The 23374-nt window shown below is 37.2% G+C and overlaps 1 protein-coding gene across 7 annotated transcripts in view; it reads left to right on the top strand.

Annotated features, from left to right (window-relative positions):
* Nucleotides 1-23374, top strand: part of FBXW11 (F-box and WD repeat domain containing 11) — a 125493-nt gene that overhangs the window by 15412 nt on the left and 86707 nt on the right. The window lies entirely within an intron of this gene.

Raw genomic sequence — 23374 nt, forward strand, 5'->3', positions numbered from 1 at the left:
TTTATATCTATGAAAATGAAAGTAATTCCACAATACAATAACAAGTAAATTTAAATTTTCCCACTTGTCCCAAGAATGTCTTTTCTAGCACCTTCCTTGAAGAAACAAAAACCAGGATCCAAACAAAATATTTTTGTTTGTATTTAGTTGTGATGCCTCTTTAATTTTTTTCTTTTCAATAGTCCTTTTGCCCTTTTCCCGAAATTGATTTTTTTTTAAGAGTAAAGCTCAATTAGTTGTCCCGTAGGGTGTGTAACATTCTTCGCCTGTTTGAATATTTCCTCATGGTGTTATTTAATTTGTTTCTCTAGCTTCTATACTTCCTGTAAATTGGAAGTTGAGAAGCTTGATTGCAGCCTATTTAAACATTTTGACAGGAATGCTTCATCATAGGTGAAGTGTACTTTGCTTTGAGTCATGTCTGGAAGCACTTAATGACAGGTTATCCCATCATGAGCTATGCTAAATTTGATCCCTTCACTGAGGTGGCAACAGCCAGATCTCTCCATTATTAAGGTACAGTTTTATCCTCTGTTATTAGAAAGGAGTCTGTGGGACAATGTTTTGGCACCTTGTAAATATCCTCTTCCATTACAGCCCTTGCACCCAGTAGTCTCAGCATCCTGATCCTGAAATTATAGTTAAGATACAGTTAAGTTATTACAGTATAAGATACAGAATTATGGTTTTCTGTCATTCCAGCTACATTTATTAGCGAGCATTCACAGAGGCCAACCCTGTTTCTCCTCCTTCCTTTTGTGTATCACCATACTCTCATGGACTTATATTTATTCAGTTTGTTAACAATCAGTTACAATCTTTCTTTTTTCATTTTTTAACTTTAACTGAAGTATAGTTGATTTACGATGTTGTGATCATTTCTGCTGTATAACAAAGTGATTCAGTTATATGTGTACACACATCCATTCTTTTTCAGACTCTCTTCCCATACAGATTATCACAGAATATTGGGTAGAGTTCCCTGTGCTATACAGCAGATCCGTCCCCATTGGCCAGTCACTACCTATACCACAGTGTGCATATGCCAATCTCAACCCCCCAGCCCACCTCCCCACCCCCTTTGGTAACCACAAGTTTGTCACAGTCTTTATTGATGTTCAGTTTTGGCTAATGAGGGTCCCTTCAAGGTAACTTCTGCTCCCTTTTGACATGAGCCCATCAGTTTTGGTATGTTTCTTGGCTTTCTACTTTCCCTACACAATCAGGAATCAGCCATTTGTCCAAGAATCTCTGGTTCCTTTTAGTGGGGGATGGTGTTTATAAACCAAAACCAATACTGTTGAGTTCTTGTTGCTTCTAGATCCTTTCAGTGGCTAGAACTAAGAAGTATATCCTGCACAGGAAACTCTACCCAATATTCTGTGTTAATCTGTATGGGAAAAGAATCTGAAGAAAGAATGGATGTGTGTATACCTATAACTGAATCACTTTGTTATACAGCAGAAATTATCACAGCATTGTAAATCAGCTATACTTCAATAAAACTTTAAAAAATAAAAGGAACCGTAAGCTCTTGTTAATTCTTTTCTTTTTGTCTTTTTAGTGCCGCACTTGTGGCATGATGAGGTTCCCAGGCTAGGGGTCGAATTGGAGCTGTAGCCGCTGGCCTACACCACAGCCACAGCAACATTAGATCTGAGCCATGTCTGCAACCTACACTATGGCTCATGGCAACACTGGATCCTTAACCCACTGAACAAGGCCAGGGATTGAACCTGTGTCCTCATGGATGCTAGTCAGATTTGTTTCTGCTGAGCCACAATGGGAACTCCTTTTGTTAGTTCTGATTCAAATTTAATATTACAGGGGTCTTTTCCTAAACCTGTTAGCCTTTTGGTTTTCAAAATCTAAGGGATCATATCTATGTAATGGCCATCCAGTTGAAGTACTAATTGTTGTGCAAAAAAAGGACAGATAAATAGCTTTAATTCATTCATTATTGAGCATGTAATTGAACAGGTAGTGTGTGGTAGTGTGGGGAATACAGAACAAAATCAGATATGTACCTTGCTTGCAGAATCTTGCTATCTCTTACACTAAAAAATACAATGTGAAAACTGGTCAGGATCATGAGAGATGGACATACAATGTGTGGGAGCTATGGAAAAGGAGGGAAATTTCATAAAGGAAATTTTTAAAAAGTTACACTTTGAGGCCTGAGCAAAAATTACACATGGATGTGGATGTGTTGGGGCAGAGGAGGGATTTCAAGGCAAAGGTAACTGAATGAACAATAGCTGGCAGGCAGTCACCTCACTTGTCGGGAAGAACAGGCGAGGAAGCAAGTAGTTCTGTGAATTGTTGGAGTGTAGTTTGCATGAAGTGGTTGAAGCAGATAAATTTGTAAAGCAATTATAACCAAACCTTGGGCTTTATCCTTTAGGTCATAAGTTACAGATAAGTAGTCTGTGGATAAATAGAGATCCATAGATGTATTTTATTTGGTCTGCATAGTTTTTTTTTTTTTAAATTAAGACATTTCATATCAAAACACTAATTTCTGATTTTGCCTGAAAATTGGAACTGAGTAGTGGCTGCCTTTTTGAGTCTAGGCTTTTACTTTCCTGGTCACCATAGCTCTTAAAAGGCCTTCTTTACTTTTGAGCTTGTCATCCCTTGGCTGAGAGGAAGGGTGAGGGTGGTGGGTGTGGTTTGAGAAGAGAGGTGACTTGAAAGTTTGAGCCAAATCTGTGTAGTCAGTTTGGAGGATGCAGTGGAGCAGGGAGACCAATTAATAGACTGTTGAACTGTTTCAGGGAAATCACAAGATAGGAACAGATGGTATGGAAAAGGAGGAAATAAGACATTTTAAATGTAGGATACTTAGATTGTATTGATACGAGAAGTGTGTGTGTGTGTGTGTGTGTGTGTGTGTGTGTGTGTGTGTGTATTGAAAGGACTCTAAACCAGACTCTATTAAAACATGAAGTCCTGTTTCTAAAAAGCTTTGCTTTCATAAATCAGTTTCTGGAAGTTAATCACATATTTTTATAATCTTTTGGTTAATTTTGGAAGACAGTAGTAATAGTTTCATGCATTGTCACTGCGTTTAGTTTGCAATATGCAAATAAGTCTTCAACAAAGTTTGACTTTGGCATGGCTTTATTTTTGAAAGTTGTGTATAAAGTGGATATTTACATTGTGATTTTAAAAATCACTTTGCTTACATTATGAAACTCAGTTATCAAGCAAAAATATTAGCAATGCTAGTACTTATTTTCAAAGTGCTGGCTGCTTGTATTTAATTTTCCCCACAGTCTCTGCAAGAATTTAATCAAAAGGATAGTGAGTCAATCAGGAACTGTCCCATAGACTTAAAATTATATCTTTATTAAAACCATATATAGTATTAGTAAGTGTTTTGGAAATCTTCCTTGTCTGGTTGGGGCATGATTTTATCCAGTCCCATTGCCAATGCCATTACTCCGGATATTTAGGAGCACCCCCAGCTCAGATAATCCGAGGGAAGGAGACATGAGGAACATGAAAACGAGCAGACTGGGAATGAGAGTGACTCACCCGGACAGGAACCACACCTGGATACTGATTAAAAAGCTTCCAGCTTCAAGGGATGATCAAAGATTCGTTAAAGGGCATTTGTATGTGTGTGTGTACATATACATATATATATATATTTTTTATTGTGTTTAACTTACATATAATACAGAGCACAAATCTAAAATGTACAGCTCAATGGGTTTTTTTATGTATGTATACACTACACTGTAACCACTACCCAAATCAAGATGGAGAACATTTTAGAGCCCTTTGAGGGCTTTTATTTTCTGTGCCTCACCCAGTCAATAAACCTTCCCAAAGGTTTATTCTGGCCTCTTTTACTATAGGTTAGTTATGGCTGTTTTTGAATTTTAAATGGAGTTATACAGCATATACTCTTGTGTTTTTTACTCTACTCCTTGCTATTATGTGTGAGATTCATCCATTTTTGTTGTGTTTAGCAGGTTTTTCCCCAGTGCATAATTCCATTGTATACATAGTCTGTGGTTTGTTTATCTAACTGTTGATAGTTAGGTTGGTTCCAATTTTTGGCTGTTATTACGAGTAATACTTCCAAGGTGGACATAAATACTTGGTTCTTTCAATTATAAAAAACCCAGAGTGAAATTACTGGGTCAGAGCATAGGTATATGTTTAGTTTCAGTAGATTTTGCTAAACTGTTTTCCAAGCGCTTGTGCAGATGTTCACACTCACCTCTAAAATGGAGAGTTCCAGTTATCTCTTGGTTTTGCCAATGCTTTTTGTTTTAGCCATTCTAATAAGTGTGTACTGGTATCTCTGTTGTGGTTTTGCTTGTTTATTTAATCAGCTTATTGATGTATAGTTTACATGCAATAAAATGCACTCATTTCAAGTATACTGTTTGAGTTTTGAAAATAACCACAATCAAGATAAAAAACATTTCTGCCCCCTGAAAACTTCCTGCAGTCCCCTTTGCAGTCCCCTCACCGGCATCCTTGGTCTGGGGTAGCTTGCTTTCTATTACTGTAGATTAGTTGTGTGTGTTCTAGAATTTCATATGGATGGAATGGGTACAGCACGTGTATACTGCATTTACTCTTAGTATGTTTGGCATCTTTTGCCCAGCATGCCTCTGAGATTCATTCTGGTTGTATGGGTTGTTTGTTCTTTTCTCTTGCTTAGCAGTATTACATTATGGCAAGTGTGCAACAGTTTTGTTTATCCTTCTCCTGCTGATGAATATTTGGATTGTTTCCAGTTTTTGGCAGTTAGGAATAAAGCTTGCATGAAGACTTGTGCTCAAATTTTTGTTTGCATAATTCTTTTCTCTTGCATCTACCTAGGGTGGTTTTGCTGGGATAGAGTGTAGATGTTTGTTTAGTTTTTCAAGGAACTGCCAAATCTTTTCCCAAAGTGGCTGTATATACTTAAAGTTTCTCCAACAATATATGAGAGGTACAGTTGCTCTACATCCTCATCAGCACTTGACATTGTTGTTCAATTTTAGCCATTTTGATAGGTGTGAAGTAGTATTTCATTGTGGTTTTAATTTACCTTTCCCTAATGACTAATGATGTTGAGTGTTTTTTTTTCTCATGCCCATTGAGTATTTAGATATCTTGTTTAGAGAAGTATGTGTTCACATCTTTTGACTCTTTAAAAAAAATTGACTTGTCTTTTTCTTATTGATTTGTGGGAGCTCTTTATAATAGACTAGAAATAAGTTCTTTGTCAGATACACTTACTGCAGGCATCTTCTTTTGGTTTGTGTTTTCAATGTCTTAATATTGTCTTGATGAGCAGAGGCGTTAATACTAATGAAGTCTAATTAATCAATTTTTTCTTTCATAGTTACTGTTTTTTGTGTCCTGTTTATGAAATTTTCTCCTAGTCTAAGGTCTTAAAGATACAGTTATCTTCTAGAAGCTTTATGGTTTTACCATCTCAAAATAATTGTTTTTTTTTTTTTTTTTGTGGTTGAGATCAAGATTCATTTTTACTTTCCATGATTATCCAATTAGCCCAGTACCAGTATTTGCACATACATTAAAAAACTATTGAAAAATTGTTGAATAAGAAACTTATATTTTCTTTTTACAGAAGTAGTCCATATTTATTATAGAAAAATTGAAAATAAAAATTACGTAAAATAAACAAAAAGAACAAAATGTTCCCTTGATAACTGCCGTTAATATTTGGTATAGTTCTTTTATTTTCCATACATATTTTTTTCTTTCATGTATGTTTCATGTTTGTTTTTCACACATAAAATTATTTTGCAAACTGCCTTTGAAACTCAACAGTGTTTGTAATGTCTTTCTGAACCATTTTGTATTTCTTTATAATATTTTGAAGGAGTACCTAATATACATAAATGTGCAAATGGCTAAGCTGCTCTTTTATTAACATTTATTTCTAATTGATAGCAAATTAAAGCTGGATTGCTCTTTCTTGTAGTTTAATCTTTGAATAAATCCGTTAGTATTACCTTGGGGTAAGTTCTAAGAGGTGGAATTGTTGGGTCAAAGGGTGCACACATTTTTAAGAGCATGTGTATTTTATGTAGCCAGAGGTTTTACCCACTGTTAATACCACTGTTACTTATATGACCATGACACAGCAGACCAACCATATTATATGAAAGGGCTGTTTTCTCCGTGTTTATGCCATGTCAGGGTAGTAATAATTTTTTTAAAATCCCAATTTGGTTAAAGAATTAAAAATTGATTTCTTTAAGTACTAGTGGCATTGGACATATTTTTCGTGGGTTTGTGGCTGTTTATGTTTCTTTTGTGAAGAAGCGGAAATGTTTAGATTAGCTGTCGTTCTCCTCTGCTGATTGTCCATCCAGGTGCATCTGGGGAGTGTCGCGGAAGGAAGTCACGGGGTGAGGAACTTCTGAGTTTGTTGTGGCTGCGGCAGTGCCGCCCTTTTTGATGAAAATGGCCATTTTCGTTAGAAGCCAGCTGTAGGAGTGTCTGCTTTACCCAGCAGACTGTGACAGGCTTAAGCCAGGTCCCTGCCCAGGCAAACCCCTGGCTCCAGGTGCTCTGCATGGAGCTCTAGGATTGGTCACGTATGGCCTCCCTGACAGCTTCTCGCTCCTACTAACCTTGGTGGCTTTGAGCTCCAAGGTGAGCTTCTGCTGGGAATTCCTTCCACTTCTCAGGTAGACAGTGAACCCTATTTCCAGTCCAGTTTTTTTTCCTTCTCTTCTTATTTATATAAATTTCTTGAAATTGTCTTCTATATGTGGAAAACATCCTTGAGAGATTTCCAGTGCCACTGTCTTTTATTTTGATGGTTGATTTCAGTTGTATAGTCAGAAACTCCAGCCTTGACACCTCTCTTTTCCTCCTGAGCCTTGTCTATTTTTGCTCTTTTTCACCCTGGCTTTCTGTCCTTCAGTCGCATTGATTTTTCTCCCACTCCTTCCTCCAGTGCACCAGATTCTGTCCTGACCTAACAAGCATTATGGTCTGTTTTTTGTTATCAGGGAGGCTTCACCCTTAACTCTTTTCTTGCCTGTTTAACCTCTGCTTGTCTTCTAGCATCAGTTCCTCAGGGATTGTGTCTGGGTCCCCTAGAAATCCCTACAGATGAGATTCCCTTTGTCACATTCTTACAGCAGTCAGTTCTTTTTCTTCACAACTGTTAACATAATTGTAACTGATACATGCATAATCCCCACTAAACAGTCACTCCCTTATTAAGAAGGTAATTTCCATGGGGGCAGTCTCCATCCTCTCTGTCATATCATATTCAGTTCATAGCATTTCCCCAGCATGTAGCACAGTGCATGCCATCCGATTGCCCAGTTGAATGAAAGAAATTTAGAAACGCAAATGAGAATCACCATCTTGAATCAGATGTACTTTATTTTTTTAAACGATTTTTATTTTTTCCATTATGGTTGGTTTCTGGTGTTCTGTCAATTTTCTATTATACAGCAAAGTGACCCAGTCTCTCTCTCTCTCTCTCACACTCACACATACACACACATTCTTTTTCTCACATTATCCTCCATCATGTTCCATCACAAGTGACTCGATATAGTTCCCTGTGCTTTACAGCAGGATCTCATTGCTTATCCACTCCAAAAGCAATAGTTTACATCTATTAACGCCAGATTCCCAGTCCATCCCACTTCCTCCCCTTTCCCCTTGGCAACCACTAGTCTGTTCTCCAAGTCCATCTGTTTCTTTTCTGTGGAAAGGATCATTTGTGCTGTATATTAGATTCCAGATATCAGATGTACTTTAAAATGAATACATTCACTCCATTTAATGCTTGTGTTTTCTGTTTCAATGTCATTCTTAGTTTTATTTACTTATTTTTTATTTTACTTCAGTTTTTTGACGGCTCTGTGGCAAGTGGAAGTTCCTGGGCTAGGGATCCAACCTACTTCATAGTGGTGATCTGAGTCACTGCTGTGACAACGCCAGGTCCTAAACCCACTGCACCACAAGGGAACTGCAGCATCTCTTAGTTTTAAATGACTTGGTCGTGAAAATTAAGCTGTTGGCATCAGAAACTCCTTTCAGAAGATCAAAAAGCATAGCTTCTCTCCTTTCTGCCTCTAACAGATATTAAAACCTATCATTGATTTCTGCTCTGTCCAGGTAGTCTTATCTCACTAATACTTCAGCTGTCATTTTCAAGGAGTTGTCAGCTGCTATTAACTGCTAACCTTTTCTTTCCTTGGCTTTCCCATCCTTTCCCCCACTGCCTTTTGTGTGTGTGTGTGTGTATGTGTGTGTGTGTGTGATTAATAGAATCACTATTACTGGGAGTCACTTCCCTAGGTCAAGTAAATTTAGTGAGTGCTGAATCTAATCTCTTCCTCTTGAAAATTCACTTGATAGTTGTCATTTTAATAATATGTTTCCCAGCATTTCCCAAACTTTCTGACCCCAGAACTCCTTTCCTCCTTTATTTTGCTTCAAAATGATACAACCCAAGGCTATTCTTTACTATGTTTGTGCATTTCATTCCAACTCCTCTTATTCACCAAAGGTTCTTTTATCACCCTGCCAAAATAAGGAGGGAGGGAACTAACACTTGTTAAATGCTGGATTTACTTCTTCTATTCCTTTTAACCTTCACTGTAACCTTGAAAGATAGGATTATTTTCCACATTTTAAGATGTGAGGAAATGAAGGCTGAGAAGGGAATTATTATTATTTTTATTTATTTATTTATTTTTTGGTCTTTTTGCTATTTCTTTGGGCCGCTTCCGCGGCATATGGAGGTTCCCAGGCTAGGGGTCTAATCGGAGCTGTAGCCACCGGTCTAGGTCAGAGCCACAGCAACGCAGGATCCGAGCCGCGTCTGCGACCTACACCACAGGTCACGGCAACGCCGGATCGTCAACCCACTGAGCAAGGGCAGGGACCGCACCTGCAACCTCATGGTTCCTAGTCGGATTCGTTAACCACTGGGCCACGACGGGAACTCTCAGAGAGGGGAATTATTTTTTTGCTCAAGGTCACATAGTGAATCTTTCTCTTTCTCCGCCTCCACCCCCCTTCCTAACTATCTCTACAAAGCATTGTGCTCTTTCTCATTCCTGCCTAGGGTAAGAAAGGGCACACTCTTCTGATTATTTTAGATGCCGCACTTCTAGCTGTCAGCCAAGTTTGAGGAGTGTTAGGTGGCAGCTTGGGACTCAAAAGACCAGAGACTCTAGGTTGTAGGTGAGGAGTAGTGGATTGTCAGTATTTGGGGAGATTGAGAAGAAAAGGGGGGAGCCTTGACTACTCCTGCCCAAACTGCCTCTGTAAAGCTCTCATGCTTCCTTTTCTTCATCATTCATTTCACCCTTAACTCAGTCTTTTCTACTTTACTGGAAGTCTAGAGTGGCTTTTAACAATAGTGTAGTAGCTAACTTATTGAGTGCCTGCTTTGGATGTAGCAGGTGTTGTACCCGTCTAAACAGCCGGCTTGCTTATTAAGGTCATTTACTGTTAACCTGGGATCTTAACCTACCTCTGCCTAAGGTTCTTTTTTTTTTTGCCTTTATGAATTTTTCATAAGGGTAACTGACCCTAAGCTGTTAAAATCTATGAAATAATGGGTTTGATATGCTAGTTGTGTATTTGTTATAGTATGTATTTAAATTAGATGTATAGCAATTTAACATGAAAATATTCTTATGTGTCACCAAAACTCACCTGAATATTAACCTTTGGAAACATTGCTGTAGTCTACCCTTTTAACTTTATTTAACTTTATTCATGAATAGATCAGTATATATCTGTAAAAGATATGGACTTAGAAACAAAAAACTGTCTAAAAAACACACACATACAGAACACACAGTTCCATTATCATACCTAAAAAATTAACAGTAATTTTTAAATATATAGTGTTTGTATCTGTCTAGTTGTCTCCCAGATAATTTTTATTTTTTTGTCTTTTTAGGGCCACACCCATGGCATGTGGAAGTTACTAGGCTAGGGGTCTCATCAGAGCTGCAGCTGCCAGCCTACACCACAACCAGATCTGAGATGCATCTGCCACCTATATACTATAGCTCATGGCAACGCTGGATCTCTAACCCATTCAGTGGGGCCAGGAGTTGAATCCTCATGGATACTAGTCGGGTTTGTTACCCCTAAGCCACAACAGGAACGCCCACAAATGATTTTTAAATTAATAGTCTTTATTTTTTAGAACTTTTTTTTTTTTTTTTTTGGTCTTTTTTTGCTATTTCTTGGGCCGCTCCTGCGGCATATGGAGGTTCCCAGGCTAGGGGTTGAATCGGAGCTGCAGCCACCGACCTACGCCAGAGCCCCAGCAACGCGGGATCCGAGCCGCGTCTGCAACCTACACCACAGCTCACGGCAACGCTGGATCCTTAACCCACTGAGCAAGGCCAGGGATTGAACCCGCAACCTCATGGTTCCTAGTCGGATTCGTTAACCACTGCACCACGATGGGAACTCCAAGAACAGTTTTATATTTATAGAATAATTGAGCAGATAGTACAGAATTCTCATATCCGCCCCCTGCATAGTTCTGCCCGTTATTAATATCTTAGATTCCTATGGTCATGAGCTGATATTGATGCATTGTTTTAACTATAGTCCGTAGTTGATTCAGGCGTCCTTAGTTGTTACCTCATGTCCTTTTTCTTCTCCAGGATCTCATCTAGGATCCCACCTTATATTCAGCTGTCATGTGTCCTTAGGCTCCTCTTGGTGTGCCAGTTTTTGATGACTTTGACAATTTTTAGGAGTACTGGTCGGGTATATTGTATTGCTCTCTGTTGAAATTTGTTTTGTTTTTCTCATAAATTTTTTTTGGTAGTTTGTTTTTTCAGTTCAGGAGACAGACTTGGTTCATACATTTCATAGAGTTAATAGTCTCTCAAATCTCTTTTAATCAGTAAAAATTGCCTCTCCCTTCCTTTTTTTCTTGGCATGTATTTATTGAAGAAACTGAATTGGTCATTTGCTCTGTATAGCATCACCAAATATGAAGTTTGTTCATTATATTCTTATTAGGTCTGTGTATTCTGTTCTCATTTGTATTTCTCGTGAATTGGTAACCATATCCAGAGGTTGGTTGACTTTAATGTGTTTCTCTATCAATTAAAAAACAAAATAAAACAAAATCAGAGCTCGTGCTCTCTCCACTGTGCCATGGTGCTTTCTTATTTTTGTGATAGTTTCTCTCCCTTCCAAGTACATCATTCTTTTTCTTTTTGCCTCTTTACAGCCCTACCTGGGGCTATGGAAGTTTCCTGGCTAGGGGTGGAATTGGAGCTGCAGCTGCAGGCCTATGCCACAGCCACAGCAACACTGTATCCCAGCTGCATCTATAACCTATACTGAAGCTTGCGTGGCAATGCCAGATCCTTATCCCACTGAGCAAGGCCAGGGATCGAGCCCACATCTTCATGGCCACTATGTTTGGTTCTTAACCTGCTGAACCCCACTGGCAATTTCTGTACGTCATTCTCGAAGAAACAGAACTTTTATGCATTTGCATTTTTCTGAGTTAAAAACTACATAATTTATTAATGGTAGGTAGAGAAGCAGTAACCTGGCTGTGGGAATATCCACATGTGGTTGCCAATTTTGCTAAGGACGGCAATGACACATTTTACGGTGTTGACAATCAGTATTAGAATTTTATTCCTACAGTTTTAAAATTTGTCAGCTTTTCTTTTTTTCTCAGTTCAGAAATATGACTTTTGCTACTGTTAGTATATACTTAAATCTTACTTTATTAAAAAAACAAAAGAATTTGAGTGATTATAGTGACAGTGTAGGAAGCTAAAAACAAAGTGGCTAAATGAAGATGAAAAGAAAAATAAATGTAGGAAAAAAAGATGAAAAGTGATGCCAAATGCATAGAATAAGGTTAGTTGTTACAGGAGAGGCACAGGTTAGGCTCTGCTTGTAACAGCAGTGTTCTGTGTCCATAGCAGTTGCAGGACTTTGGTAATCTTAGATGATAAGTATATTCCTTGCTCTAAGGTTATTTATTCATTTGGTGTTTGTACTTGGTCTCCCAACCTCATTGCTTATTTGGAATGAAGCGCCTATGAAGAGGTGGGTCAGGTTTCTCAGTATTGGGTTTCAGGGCTCTTTGGAAAATCAGGACTCATTTTTTCTGTTGTAGTCTGTTTCTGCATTCTTAGTGTTTTGTTTAGCCTATCCTATTGTATATTTTTTTTCTTTCTTTAGTATCTGGTGTAGGATATTCTTGGAACATTTAATTTTGAATACTTTTAGTAGAATCAGATGACTTCATGGAAAGTAAATATAAATTTAAGAATGTTTCATTTATGGAATATCATATCTTTAAGACCATGGCCATGTCAAATACCTTTTTGGCTTTGCCTTTTTTACTTGAACTAAATAGTTAAGGTTTGTTATGATTTTTTTTTTCCAATTGAAAATGCAGAAATCCAGAATGTGTACATGCATGTGTAACGAGGTCACCTTGCTGTACAGTAGAAAATTGACAGAACACTGTACACCAGCTATAATGGAAGAAGTAAAAATCATTATAAATTTTTTTTAATTAAAAAAAGAGAAAAAAAATGGCAGAAATCCCAACTTAAAGCTGGCTTAAGTTGAAACAGGGAATTTATAATTTGAAAAATCCAGAGGTAGATGTGGATTGAGGTTTCTTCCTTAGAATGTGGTCCCTTCTAGTACCAGCTCCAGACTCTGCCTTGGAGCATGAGGGTATCAGCAGCTCCAGCTTTCAACCTGTGTTCAGGCTCAGTGGGGAAAGAGTTTCCTAGTGGCTCCCATAGAAGTCCTGGGATTCAGCTTACAGTATGTGCTTATTTCTCAGTTACCTGTGATTGGGCGATATGGCCAAAAAAACAAGTGTCTACCATCAGCCCTTTAAAATTATAGCATTATATTTTTCTGTAGCCTCTGAATCAAATTTTTGTTTTGCATGTAAACTTTCTAGACTTTACATGTTAATTGTTGGATACTTTAACAAATGCTTATTGAGTTCCTACTTTGTGTATGCATTCTTAGGACCTGAAAACATTACATTGTAAATTGGTAAATTGACCAATTGCTTGTAATTATTTTTTATAAATTATTTTGGAAATAAGGTACAAATTTTACAGGGAAATTTATTACTTTAAGTGTCTTCCTGTGGTTTATAGACCAATTTTTGGTTTTTGAATTAGATTAGTTTCAAAGTAAAAGTAATATTACCCTTTCAGCCTTTTTTTGCTCACATCCCAATCTTGGTATCTGTTTTTATAGTTTCTCTTTAGACTTTCAATTCATCACTTATAAGAAATATGGATTCTGGATTTTTTTTTTTTTGTCTTAAATGCAGCAGGAGATGTGCCTATGAGATTTGTCTTCTTATGCTCCTGTCAAGTCTATGTTCTCTCAGCACTAATGAAGAATTTATTTTGATGACATCTGTGTTCTGTGCTTTGTAGAACATCTTGACTGACTGTTTATAGCTGAGTCATACAGAAAGTTACCAAAACGATGGAGTTGAACAGGGTTTTTGACAAAGAAGTCCAATATCTCTTACATTTATATGGGGCCTTTACATCTTACTTCATTACTTCCTTTGTGTGAGAGCTTGCAGAGTGTCGTAGTCTACCTGTGTTCATATAGACTTCTGCAGAAAGAGTCCGTAACTTGGAGGTTGACCTTATCGTAGCATGTGTTTCGCAGCAATTATCTGCTGTTGAGACCAGGTGCTTTCAAGTGGGTATATACCAAAAGCAGCATGTGAGAGATTTAGAGGACCTGGGCTAGAAAAATATTTGAAGGTGGACAAAGCGTTCTCTATAAGGTCCCTTTCAGCTCCAGAATTTTAATGAAATCTCTAGCTTCAAGCAGTGAGAACTCCCCTTACCCAGTTGCCTGCAGGAAACAGACAATGTGAAGGGAATCAAAGACATCCTTGCTGTGCAACAAGCAGCAGGCATCCTTGCTGAGGCAGTCCTAGCCCCTGGCTGAAAGACAGATGCATTTGTTCTTAGAGCTCAGTGGATTGTGAGGCACACAACTTCATTCTTATTCGAAACTGAGGTCAGCTTAGGGTATGAGAACAATGGACTGAATGAGAAAGTAGAACAAGTGCAAAGTTTAGTATAAATTTAATTAAGGGATGATAAATCCCTTTATATCTGCTGGCTTGGACAACTTTTCATGCTGATCCTAGCTAAGGAAGCAAAATTTTGATTACCATTATTTTCTAAATCACTGTGTGTGTGTGTGTGTAAAACTTTAAACATTGGGACTTTACCAACTTGGAAAATGTGTTTCTTTGGAATAGAGGTCTAGGTCTCTGAAAATAAATATGCTTTTGAGAAATGAGCAGTATTTAGAAAGTATTAGAGGACTTGTTTAAAAAGTGTAAGGTTTGAATTCAGAAGGTTTCTTAGCGGGATCAACTTTCATTCTGTAGGTGCCATGAAACAGGAAGCGTATTAGATGGTGGAAGCTTAGAAAGTCTTTGGGAATCATTTTTAAAATACCATTAATTAGTGGTGTTTAAGTTTTAATACTTTTGAAAGCAGTGAAACTGCATTCCTTTACAATATTTTATACTTTGGAAATTGAGCCATCTTTCTCCCTTTAATGAACTGGGAAATAATGTAGCATTATTTCCAGAAATAATTTTGATACCAGAATATTTAGTTTTGAGATTTCTTGTGAGGTCTTTTGAAGCATTTAGTGTACTGGCAATTTCAGTAAACTTTTTTGAATGAATAATCAGTTTAAAATGAAAAAGTTAAAATAGGATTATGATGTGGTCTGACTATAATTGAGTCAAATCCATTAAAAGTAGATGTAATAATATTCCTTAAGTCATCTTCCTGACAGTGATATTTCTTCCCAGAAAAAAAGAGAATATTCATTATATCAGGAGGAAAAAAATGTTTTCACTTTCTATATGTCCTAATGTTCTTTTTAAAACATGGTGAACTTTGCACTTTCATGTAAGACCATGAAAGTAGGGTAAGGATTTTGGCTCAGTATCTTGTAAGGCAGTCAGATCTTGTGCAGGCACTTCTAGAAATTCTCTGATTAAAGGTTTTTGGCTTTGTGAGAATTGGTAGAAGGTCTAGGAAGAGGTGCTGCTAGCACCTGTGTCTGGATTGGTAAAGGAAGGGGAAGTTGGTCTGACTCAGAGTGGGGCCAGATGTCCTGGTATCGATAGTGAGAGCAGATGTCTTTCGGTTCTCAGAGGACATCTAAAAACGAGATGAGTTTTTAGTTCTTTCACCTGAAAGTCCTCTCAGCTGTCACGCAGTAGGGAGTGTGGATTGTCAGATATTTAGAAGTGGTAGCTTCATAAGACCAAACACCAATACTAAAGAGTTTTCTGGCTGGGTATCCTCAGCTATGTAGAAGCCACAGGCATTGAAGTGAATTTTGGGTCGTGTCTTGTCACCTCGGAGTGTAATCAAACTCTGAGAGCCAGCTTAACCTCACCTGCTCTCCGCTTTCATTGGAGAATGGCCTTGAATCATGGGACTCACGGGAAAAGTTGCTAGGACCAGATCCCCAAGTAACAGTGTAGAAATGCCAGTTACTCAGTTATGAGATGGCCTGGAGGAGAAAGGAGTGAGAAACTTGATGAATACTATATTGCCAATTGTATAATGGCGTCATTGAAAAAATTACGGTAGACAAAAAGAATAAAAAGTAAAAATCACCTGTATTCTGTATTTTTATATGTATTTTATATCTTATTAAATAAAATGGGATCATAATATAAGTCCTGATTTTTGGCCTTTATTCGCGTATGGTCTTTTAAACTTTTTCAGTGTATTGTAACTTTCTTTTCATTTGTTGTAAACTTCTGGGTCAGTAAATATACTTCTATAATTTTATTTGGTGGACACATAATATTCTGTCTTCTGGATGAGCTATAATTTAACCAGGCTCTGTCATTGGGAATTTTTTTGTTTGCTGTTTTGACAGTGATGTGATGAACATTTGAGCTGTATTTTTAGACGTATCCTTATTTTTACCTTTAGTATAATCTCCTATACATGAAATTGCTGAGTCACTGGTGTACATGCTTTTCAAGTCTTCAATATGTATTAATAAGTTGCACACAAGAGGTTGTGCCAATTATGCTTACATCAGCAGTATAGGTGAATGGCTAGTAGGTAAATTCGAAAATAAGAGGAAGTTGTTGCTTTAGGGAGTTTAATGTCCAGCAGAGGAAGTGACAGGGAAGAAAGTAGGGATTTTGGGGTCAGATGGAATTGCAAGTCTGCTGCTTTTGACCTCTGTCAAGTTATTTGATGTCTCTGATCCTTAGTTTCTTCTGCTTTAAAACTAAGATACCAGAGGTAGGGTACCAGTTAATGAGATCATGATAGGTGTATAGTGTCTATCTGGCACATAGTAGGCACTCTGAAAATACAAATTTGCATCACCCCCTTCCCAAATTATCCTTTTTTGGGGCGTAAATTTTCATTTAACATTTTTTTTTAAATGAAAATGAGGTTAAAATCATGGTTTAGTGGTCTCCCCTAGTCCTGAACAGTGTTCCTAATTGGACCAAAGATGCTAAAGGACTAAAGAGGTACTTAGTTTAACTCTTGTTTAATTCTCTTCAGTCTCAGGATTTGTGGATCTTGGATAAACCCCATTGGGACTGCGTTCAAACTGTTCTGACCTGGAGCTTGCTGGTGGAATCTGTTCCTTCTTGGCAACTAAACTTCAGACTGGTCCTAGTAATACTGAGGACCCGGGTGGCTATGCCGGAAATAGATTATTTTGTTACATCCTGTTCTGTGTCGTGCTGCTTAGAATAGAGATTCCGCTTCCCCCTCATACATCTAATCCTTCCTCTCTCCAGCTTCTGTAAGAGCTCTGAAAAACCTGGTGACATGTTTGAATCATGGCTGGTAGTTGTGAAGAGGACAAGGATGATTTTTTTCCTTTGAAATTACTCAGGAATAAGCTGTTCTCATTGTGAAGCCCACTTCTCTTTCTGAAGGTCACTAGGTAAAATATTTTTCTAGCACTTAGCATTTTAACTTGTTTTAAACTATAGGTATTTGAGATAGACTCATTAATTCATAGGAAAAGAATTTGTTTTTATTTAAATCGTCAAGCTACTATTTGTAACTTATAGCAACTTATATAATTAGTGATATAATTAAACAAAAGTCAAACATCAGTTGAAATTATGCATTATAGTGTAGTAATATTATAAGTACTATAGTTCATTAGAGAAAACTTAGAATATAAAGGTGAATAAAAATTAAAAAGAAAAATTACTCTTTATCCCTCTTCCAAAGATAACTGTGAAGATCCATTTTAGTTTTGGGTTCTGGTATCTTATTTTAGATAACCATACAAAATGAGATAATTATCTGGACATTAAAGGTCTTTTCTTTCTTTCTTTTTTAAATAGTAGGGTTTAAGGGAAGTTTGGGCTCTGGTTTGAGTCCTGATTCTACTACGTTTGGTTAGATTTGAGTCTCTAAAACTTGACAGAAAGTAAGTTTCAGCTTTTCTGATTCTTTCTCATTTCATTGCCTTCTTTTCCCTATGTGCTTTTCTTCCTATAACGTATTTCCGCCTGAAAGTACCTTATGGTTTATTATCTATAAATATGTAGTTCTACAATACAGTTGCTAAGAATTCAAGTATTAACTTTCTTGGTTATATGTCACAGGGTTCCTGTCAAGTTCTATTACAGTAAAATACCACTATAAGGAAAAAGAAAGCCTTTCACATATTGAGGCGTGGACCATGTTCACTTCTTTAAAAGGCTTTGAAAGATGTCTTGAAATTATGAATTAACTTTTATTCTACAACTTGATGATTGTATTATTGTTCTTGTTTTTAAAAACAATACAAGGTTGTTTGGTGAGAGTTTGTTGTTTCTTGTAGGTTGCCCGTCAAATATTTTAAGAGCAGGAGCCTACATTTCTAATCTTAGAAGACACTTTTAAAAGCTTTGTGGCCCTATTTTTGTTACAACTACTGCTGCCTCTTGAAAAGCAACAGTCTGAGAATTCAGACACAATAGGATAGTTCTTCCTTTGGATTAACTTTAATTCTTGCTTTATTTGCTTTGAGATGAGGACAGCCTCCAGTTGAAACTGAATGGACACTCTGTAGCTCTGACATCCAGGTTTAGAGAGCTAGAGTTCTATAGTCTTCTTGAGCCCACCTACTGTATCACTCATTCTTCAGGACCAAATCCCCACTCCTGAATAGAGATTCCCAGTGGAGAGTGTGTTATCACCAGATGGTTGCCATGAAATAAATCCCTTTCGCTCCTTCTATATTTGGTAGCTCCCATTTCATTGTCATGGCACTCTGTTTTATATCCTTATCAGTATGGCAGAGTGGGAGTTTTATTGGAAAAAAAGAACCTAGATTGCATATTGACTTTAGACATGTACTTCCAAAGGTAAGAGCTGGCCCTGTGTCTACTCTTTGTAGCTCAGCTGAAAGCAATTTGCATTAGTTGTAAAGTAAATATGAGAGAATGCCTCATAAGCCCTCGAATAATCAGTAGACTTAATCTCTGTCACACCTCTTTAACATGCTCTTCTGCTGCTGCCAAAGGTCATGCCTTTGCTTAAAAGCATTTAATAGTTGTCTCGTCTCTAGCAGTGGTTTGAATATTAAAGTTTTTAATGTCTCATTTGAAGGACTAAAACAGTTCTAAACACTCTTATTTCACAATATCTCTAAAAGCATACATGGGTTTTGTAGTTTACCACTTCTCTTTATTATTGCGTTATTACTGAGCAGACTTCTTTCTTACTGCATGTGGCAAATGTTTCCCACCTGTTCTGGAAACATAGCGTCTTTCTTTGATGCTTCCTTCAGTTAGCTTGGTTTTGACTCAATAATAGCTTTATTTCCTACCTCTTGGTCTAAGAACCTCACCCCTACCCTTGCCAGTGTGTTGCATGACCTGCTTCTGTCCCTCTGACAGATATTGTTGGAACAGTATGGATGCTGAGTTACAAAAAAAATCTTGTACACGTTGATCAAAAAAATTGGACCGTGCATCCTGGGAAGGATTGGCTGGTCACTGGTGAGCTGTAGTGCACAGTATAAGAGCTGTTGTCCTACAGGATGAAGTCTTAAGTTTGATGGAATGGTATAAGGGAGGCCTCTGTGATGTGGCCCCTCTTTATTATCTCTCTAAGCTTTCCTCATCTCACACTTAAATGCTTTAGGCATGTGAAATTAATTGCAGGTCCTTGAATAGGATGTGCCATTTCTTAGCTCTTTGGCTTTGCTTATTTATTCTGCTTGGAATCTCTCTCTCCTTTTCTCTTGGATGTTTCCTACTTATCCTTTATGGCTTAGTTCAGGCATCCTCCTCCTTTGAGTGTGTTAAGACTATATGTGTGTGTGTGTGTTGTGTATACACACTGTACATTCTCAAGATTCCCTCCAAAGAGCTCCTGGAGGAGAGAGAATGTCTTAATTATATTTCTGTCCATAGATAGATATAAGTTCAGAAAAGGTTTTTTGGTTTTTTTTTTTTCTTTCTCTTTTTAGGGCCGCATCCACAGCATGTGGAAGTTCCCAGGCTAGGGGTCAAATCGGAGCTGCAGCTACGGCCTACACCACAGCCAGGCAATGCTGGATCTGAGCCACATCTGTGACCTACACTGCAGCTCGCGGCAATGCCAGATCCTTAACCCCCTGAGCGAGGCCAGGGGTTGAACCTGTGCCCTCATTGGTCCTAGTGGGGTTGGTTACAGCTGAATCACAACAAGAACTCCTAGATAAGTTTTCTGTTAAATACTATTTAAGCAACTCAACTTGGTTATCTCAAGCATGATGATAGGAGGTAATGGTTTTGTGAGAAGTGGTTTAAAGAAAAAAAATTGGGAGATTTACAGAAAACCTATAATAAGGACTATTTCTAAATCAGAGTGACATTAGAGGGATGATTAACATAAAATACCTCTTTGAGTAGGTTTTGAAAGAATTGCCTCTTTGAGAAGGAATCAGGGCAAGATATTCAAGACAATTCCATCTAGACACAGACCAGAGTTAGCTTTTGTGAGTTCTTAAAGCCAGCCAATCAGAGGACAAGGTGCCTGCAGCCACTTTTCCCTTTTGATTTGTGGTTCCTATGGCAATAGGAAGAGAGCCTAGGACATTTCTCTCCTACCTCTTTTAATAACTTTTTGCTTTTGAAAAGTGCCAAAAGCTATTATTCTTGTCTTTACTGACTTATAGTGTTTCTCAGCATGGTGGCCCTCATTTTGGTTTTTGATTATATAGTGAGTATGACAAAATTAATAAGCACTATTAGTTTCCTTGATTAATGTTATTTTCTTTGGCTATAGAATGTACAAATATAATCAATCTAATTGAGTATTTGCTGTTAATGTTAGAAACCCATGTAAATCATTTCCTGTTCTCTGTGAACAACCCTAAGTCAGAATACTGGTCATTACAAGTAGCTAAATGTGAAATTATAACAAACATTTCTTAGAGGTTTTTACCCCTGAAAAGCCTCTCTTTTAAGCATTCCATTGTAATACCCCTGAGTTTCACTTGAGCTTGAGGCTGAAGTCTCAAGAGGAAAGAGGCTTAGTTTGTATTGTTGGCTTAATAAGTAGGTCAGTAAGTGTTTGTTAAAATTCGTAAATACCCATGGTATCGGGGTTAAGTTCTTCAGACATATTTTAACAATGAGATAGTGTTCCAAAAATTTAAAGATAGACCACTGTTAGCTCAAAAAAAGGAGGAAAAAGAGGGACAATAGTCTGCATTGTGAAGATAGCTCATATGAAGAAATCTTTACATTACTCAGTTAAGAATGATGGATAATAGTTACTCCACAGTAGTCGATGTGGGTTTTCAAACAGGTCCCTAAATTTAAAATTAGCAGCTTCAAGAATCAATTACTGCTTGTGGTAAGAGCTGCATTTTAATGCTCCTAGGTTGATAAATATGGAGCTTTTATTTTTAACCATTATTTTCAAATTAGATCAGTGTCCTCTTAGACCATTAAACCTAAAAGGAACCTTATTTAGGCAGCAGATATAGACTTCTTTATTAAAAGATGGATATCTTTCCTAGAGTGGCTTTTTCTGTTGCGTAAACACCCTTTTTCAGCACTGGTTGGTCATTTAATTTCAAGGTAAATGAGTGTGAAAGTAGAGCAGTTCTAATTCTTTTTTAAAATACCGACATCACCGTCTTTACCACAAAGTATCTTCCATGGATCTTTTAAAGATAAGTTCTTGAAAATTAGACCCTCCAAGTGTCCTTTAAAAATCTTTCTCTAAATATACAAGCTCAATATCAGGCTTTATAATTTCCCATCATGGCACAGCAGAAACCAATCCAACTAGGAACCATGAGGTTGTGGGTTTGATCCCTGGCCTCGCTCAGTGGGTTAAGGATCTGGTGTTGCCGTGAGCTGTGGCATAGGTCGCAGACGTGGATCGGATGCCACTTTGCTGTGGCTGTAGTATAGGCCAGCAGCTGCTGCTCCGATTCCACCCCTAGCCTGGAAACTTCCATATGCTGTGGGTGCGACCCTAAAAGAAAAAAGCAAAAATACTTACAATAAATATTTAATAGTTTGAAGTTAAGTTTTCAGAATGTTTTCTTTGTTATCTTCCCTATTTTTGTAAGTATTAATTAGATCATTAGATGGTTAGGAAACCTTGGGAAGATCATTACTTTTCTTCTCTGGGCTTTAGCTTCTTTATTTCTAAATTGGGAGTGGAAGTTTGGACTAATTTGTCTTCTAGTTCTCACAGTCTTTGATTGGATTCTTTCATTTATTGAATGTGAAAATTGGTCTTTTTTTTTTTCTTCTTCTTTGTTTTGGATCTCATGTTATTAGCAGACTCTAATCAGGGTCAATACCTATGCCTTCATACTTTTTACCTTTTGAGGCAAATACACGTTAAACCTTGCAGATGGAACTTGACTGTTTTTGCTGAATAAATGAGAATTGGTTTGCAGGTGAGCTTTGTTATAAATTTGGTATTAGTTGTTGAATGCAAGGGTAAGCCTTAAATTCTGTTCTCAGGTCTTCATGATTCTGTGGTGTGGATAACTACTAAGATTCCAAAAAGAAACAGATTGAACTATGAGGATGTTGGGAGTTTATTTAAATTTAAATCATGTATGTATACGTAGGTAATATGTTTGGGCCTTTTCTCTGCCCTGAACATTTTGGTAGGTATCTTTGGATAGAGAGAGTGGAAAGAAAACAGGTCTGCTCAGAGTCAGATAGGATTAACTTCCAGTCCTCATTGTGCCATCAATTAGCTCTTGTTCCTTTGCACCTTGGGCAAGTTGCTATTTCAACAAATCAAGCTCTCCTTTCCTGATCTTTGGTTTCCTTATCTGTAAGATGGAATAGTACTTCTCTTACAAGGGTTTTTGTGAAGATTTACTATGCCAGCTGTCTAGCATATAACAAGAGCTTGATAAATGACAGCCGTTTTCATTATATTATGCAGATATTTATTCAGCATTTTTTTGTGGCACTCTGTGAAAGTGTTGGGGGTGACAAAATCTGTATGCCTGGAGTATCAGTGATATGCTTCCACTGTATTTACTATGGTAAGCCTTGAAATAAAAGCACATTATAGGAAATGTATGGGGTTCATTGTTATCAAAAACCTGTTCAGTTTTTTATTCCGAGTCCTCTGATTTTGTATCCTTTAAAGGCCTTTTCTAGGTAGTCTCAATGCTCCAGTTACATTACAGGTACGATATAACTAGAAAGTAGCAGATGCTAGATAGGAAGGAACTCAAGTCTACCTGATTTCAAGCCTAGTGGTCTCTGTTAATATTATAGTTGGGGTAAACATAAGAATTTATCTACCAAACCAGAACACTTTTAAGAGTGGAAATTATGCTGGGACCATTGTAAATCTGGACTGTTCCAGGAAAATGAGTATGTTTAACCATCCTAATTATAGCTAGAATAAACAAGATTGTGAGACTGGGTCTAAGACTTCTGGAATATTTTAGTTGTAGTCAAACATCCACCATTGGTGTCTTTGCATAATTATTGATTTTGTCAAAGTACATTATTTGACCTTAAGGTTTGAAAAAGTACTTATACCATAAATAATCTAATGGTTTAAAAATACTAGCCATAATACATATGTTCATTTTTATATTTTACTTTCTAAAAATTTTTTTCTTTAAACCAGCAAGCATTTAAAAGAGAAGTGGGAATGGGTAAATGATACAAGTTTTTAATTCTTATTTGTGTCAGATGAACTTTGTAAGCAAAATCCAAAATGAAAATCATGATATTTTAAAGTTTTTTTCTTAGGAAGGCAGAAATATGGGTGACACTCAAAATCAGATGTGTTTTTATCAGCTCTTTTATTTCCTGAATCTATCAATCTATCGCTCATCTTTCTTGTTCTTTTTG

The sequence above is a fragment of the Sus scrofa genome, chromosome 16, assembly GCF_000003025.6.
Source record: "Sus scrofa isolate TJ Tabasco breed Duroc chromosome 16, Sscrofa11.1, whole genome shotgun sequence".
NCBI classification, from domain to species: Eukaryota; Metazoa; Chordata; class Mammalia; order Artiodactyla; family Suidae; genus Sus; species Sus scrofa.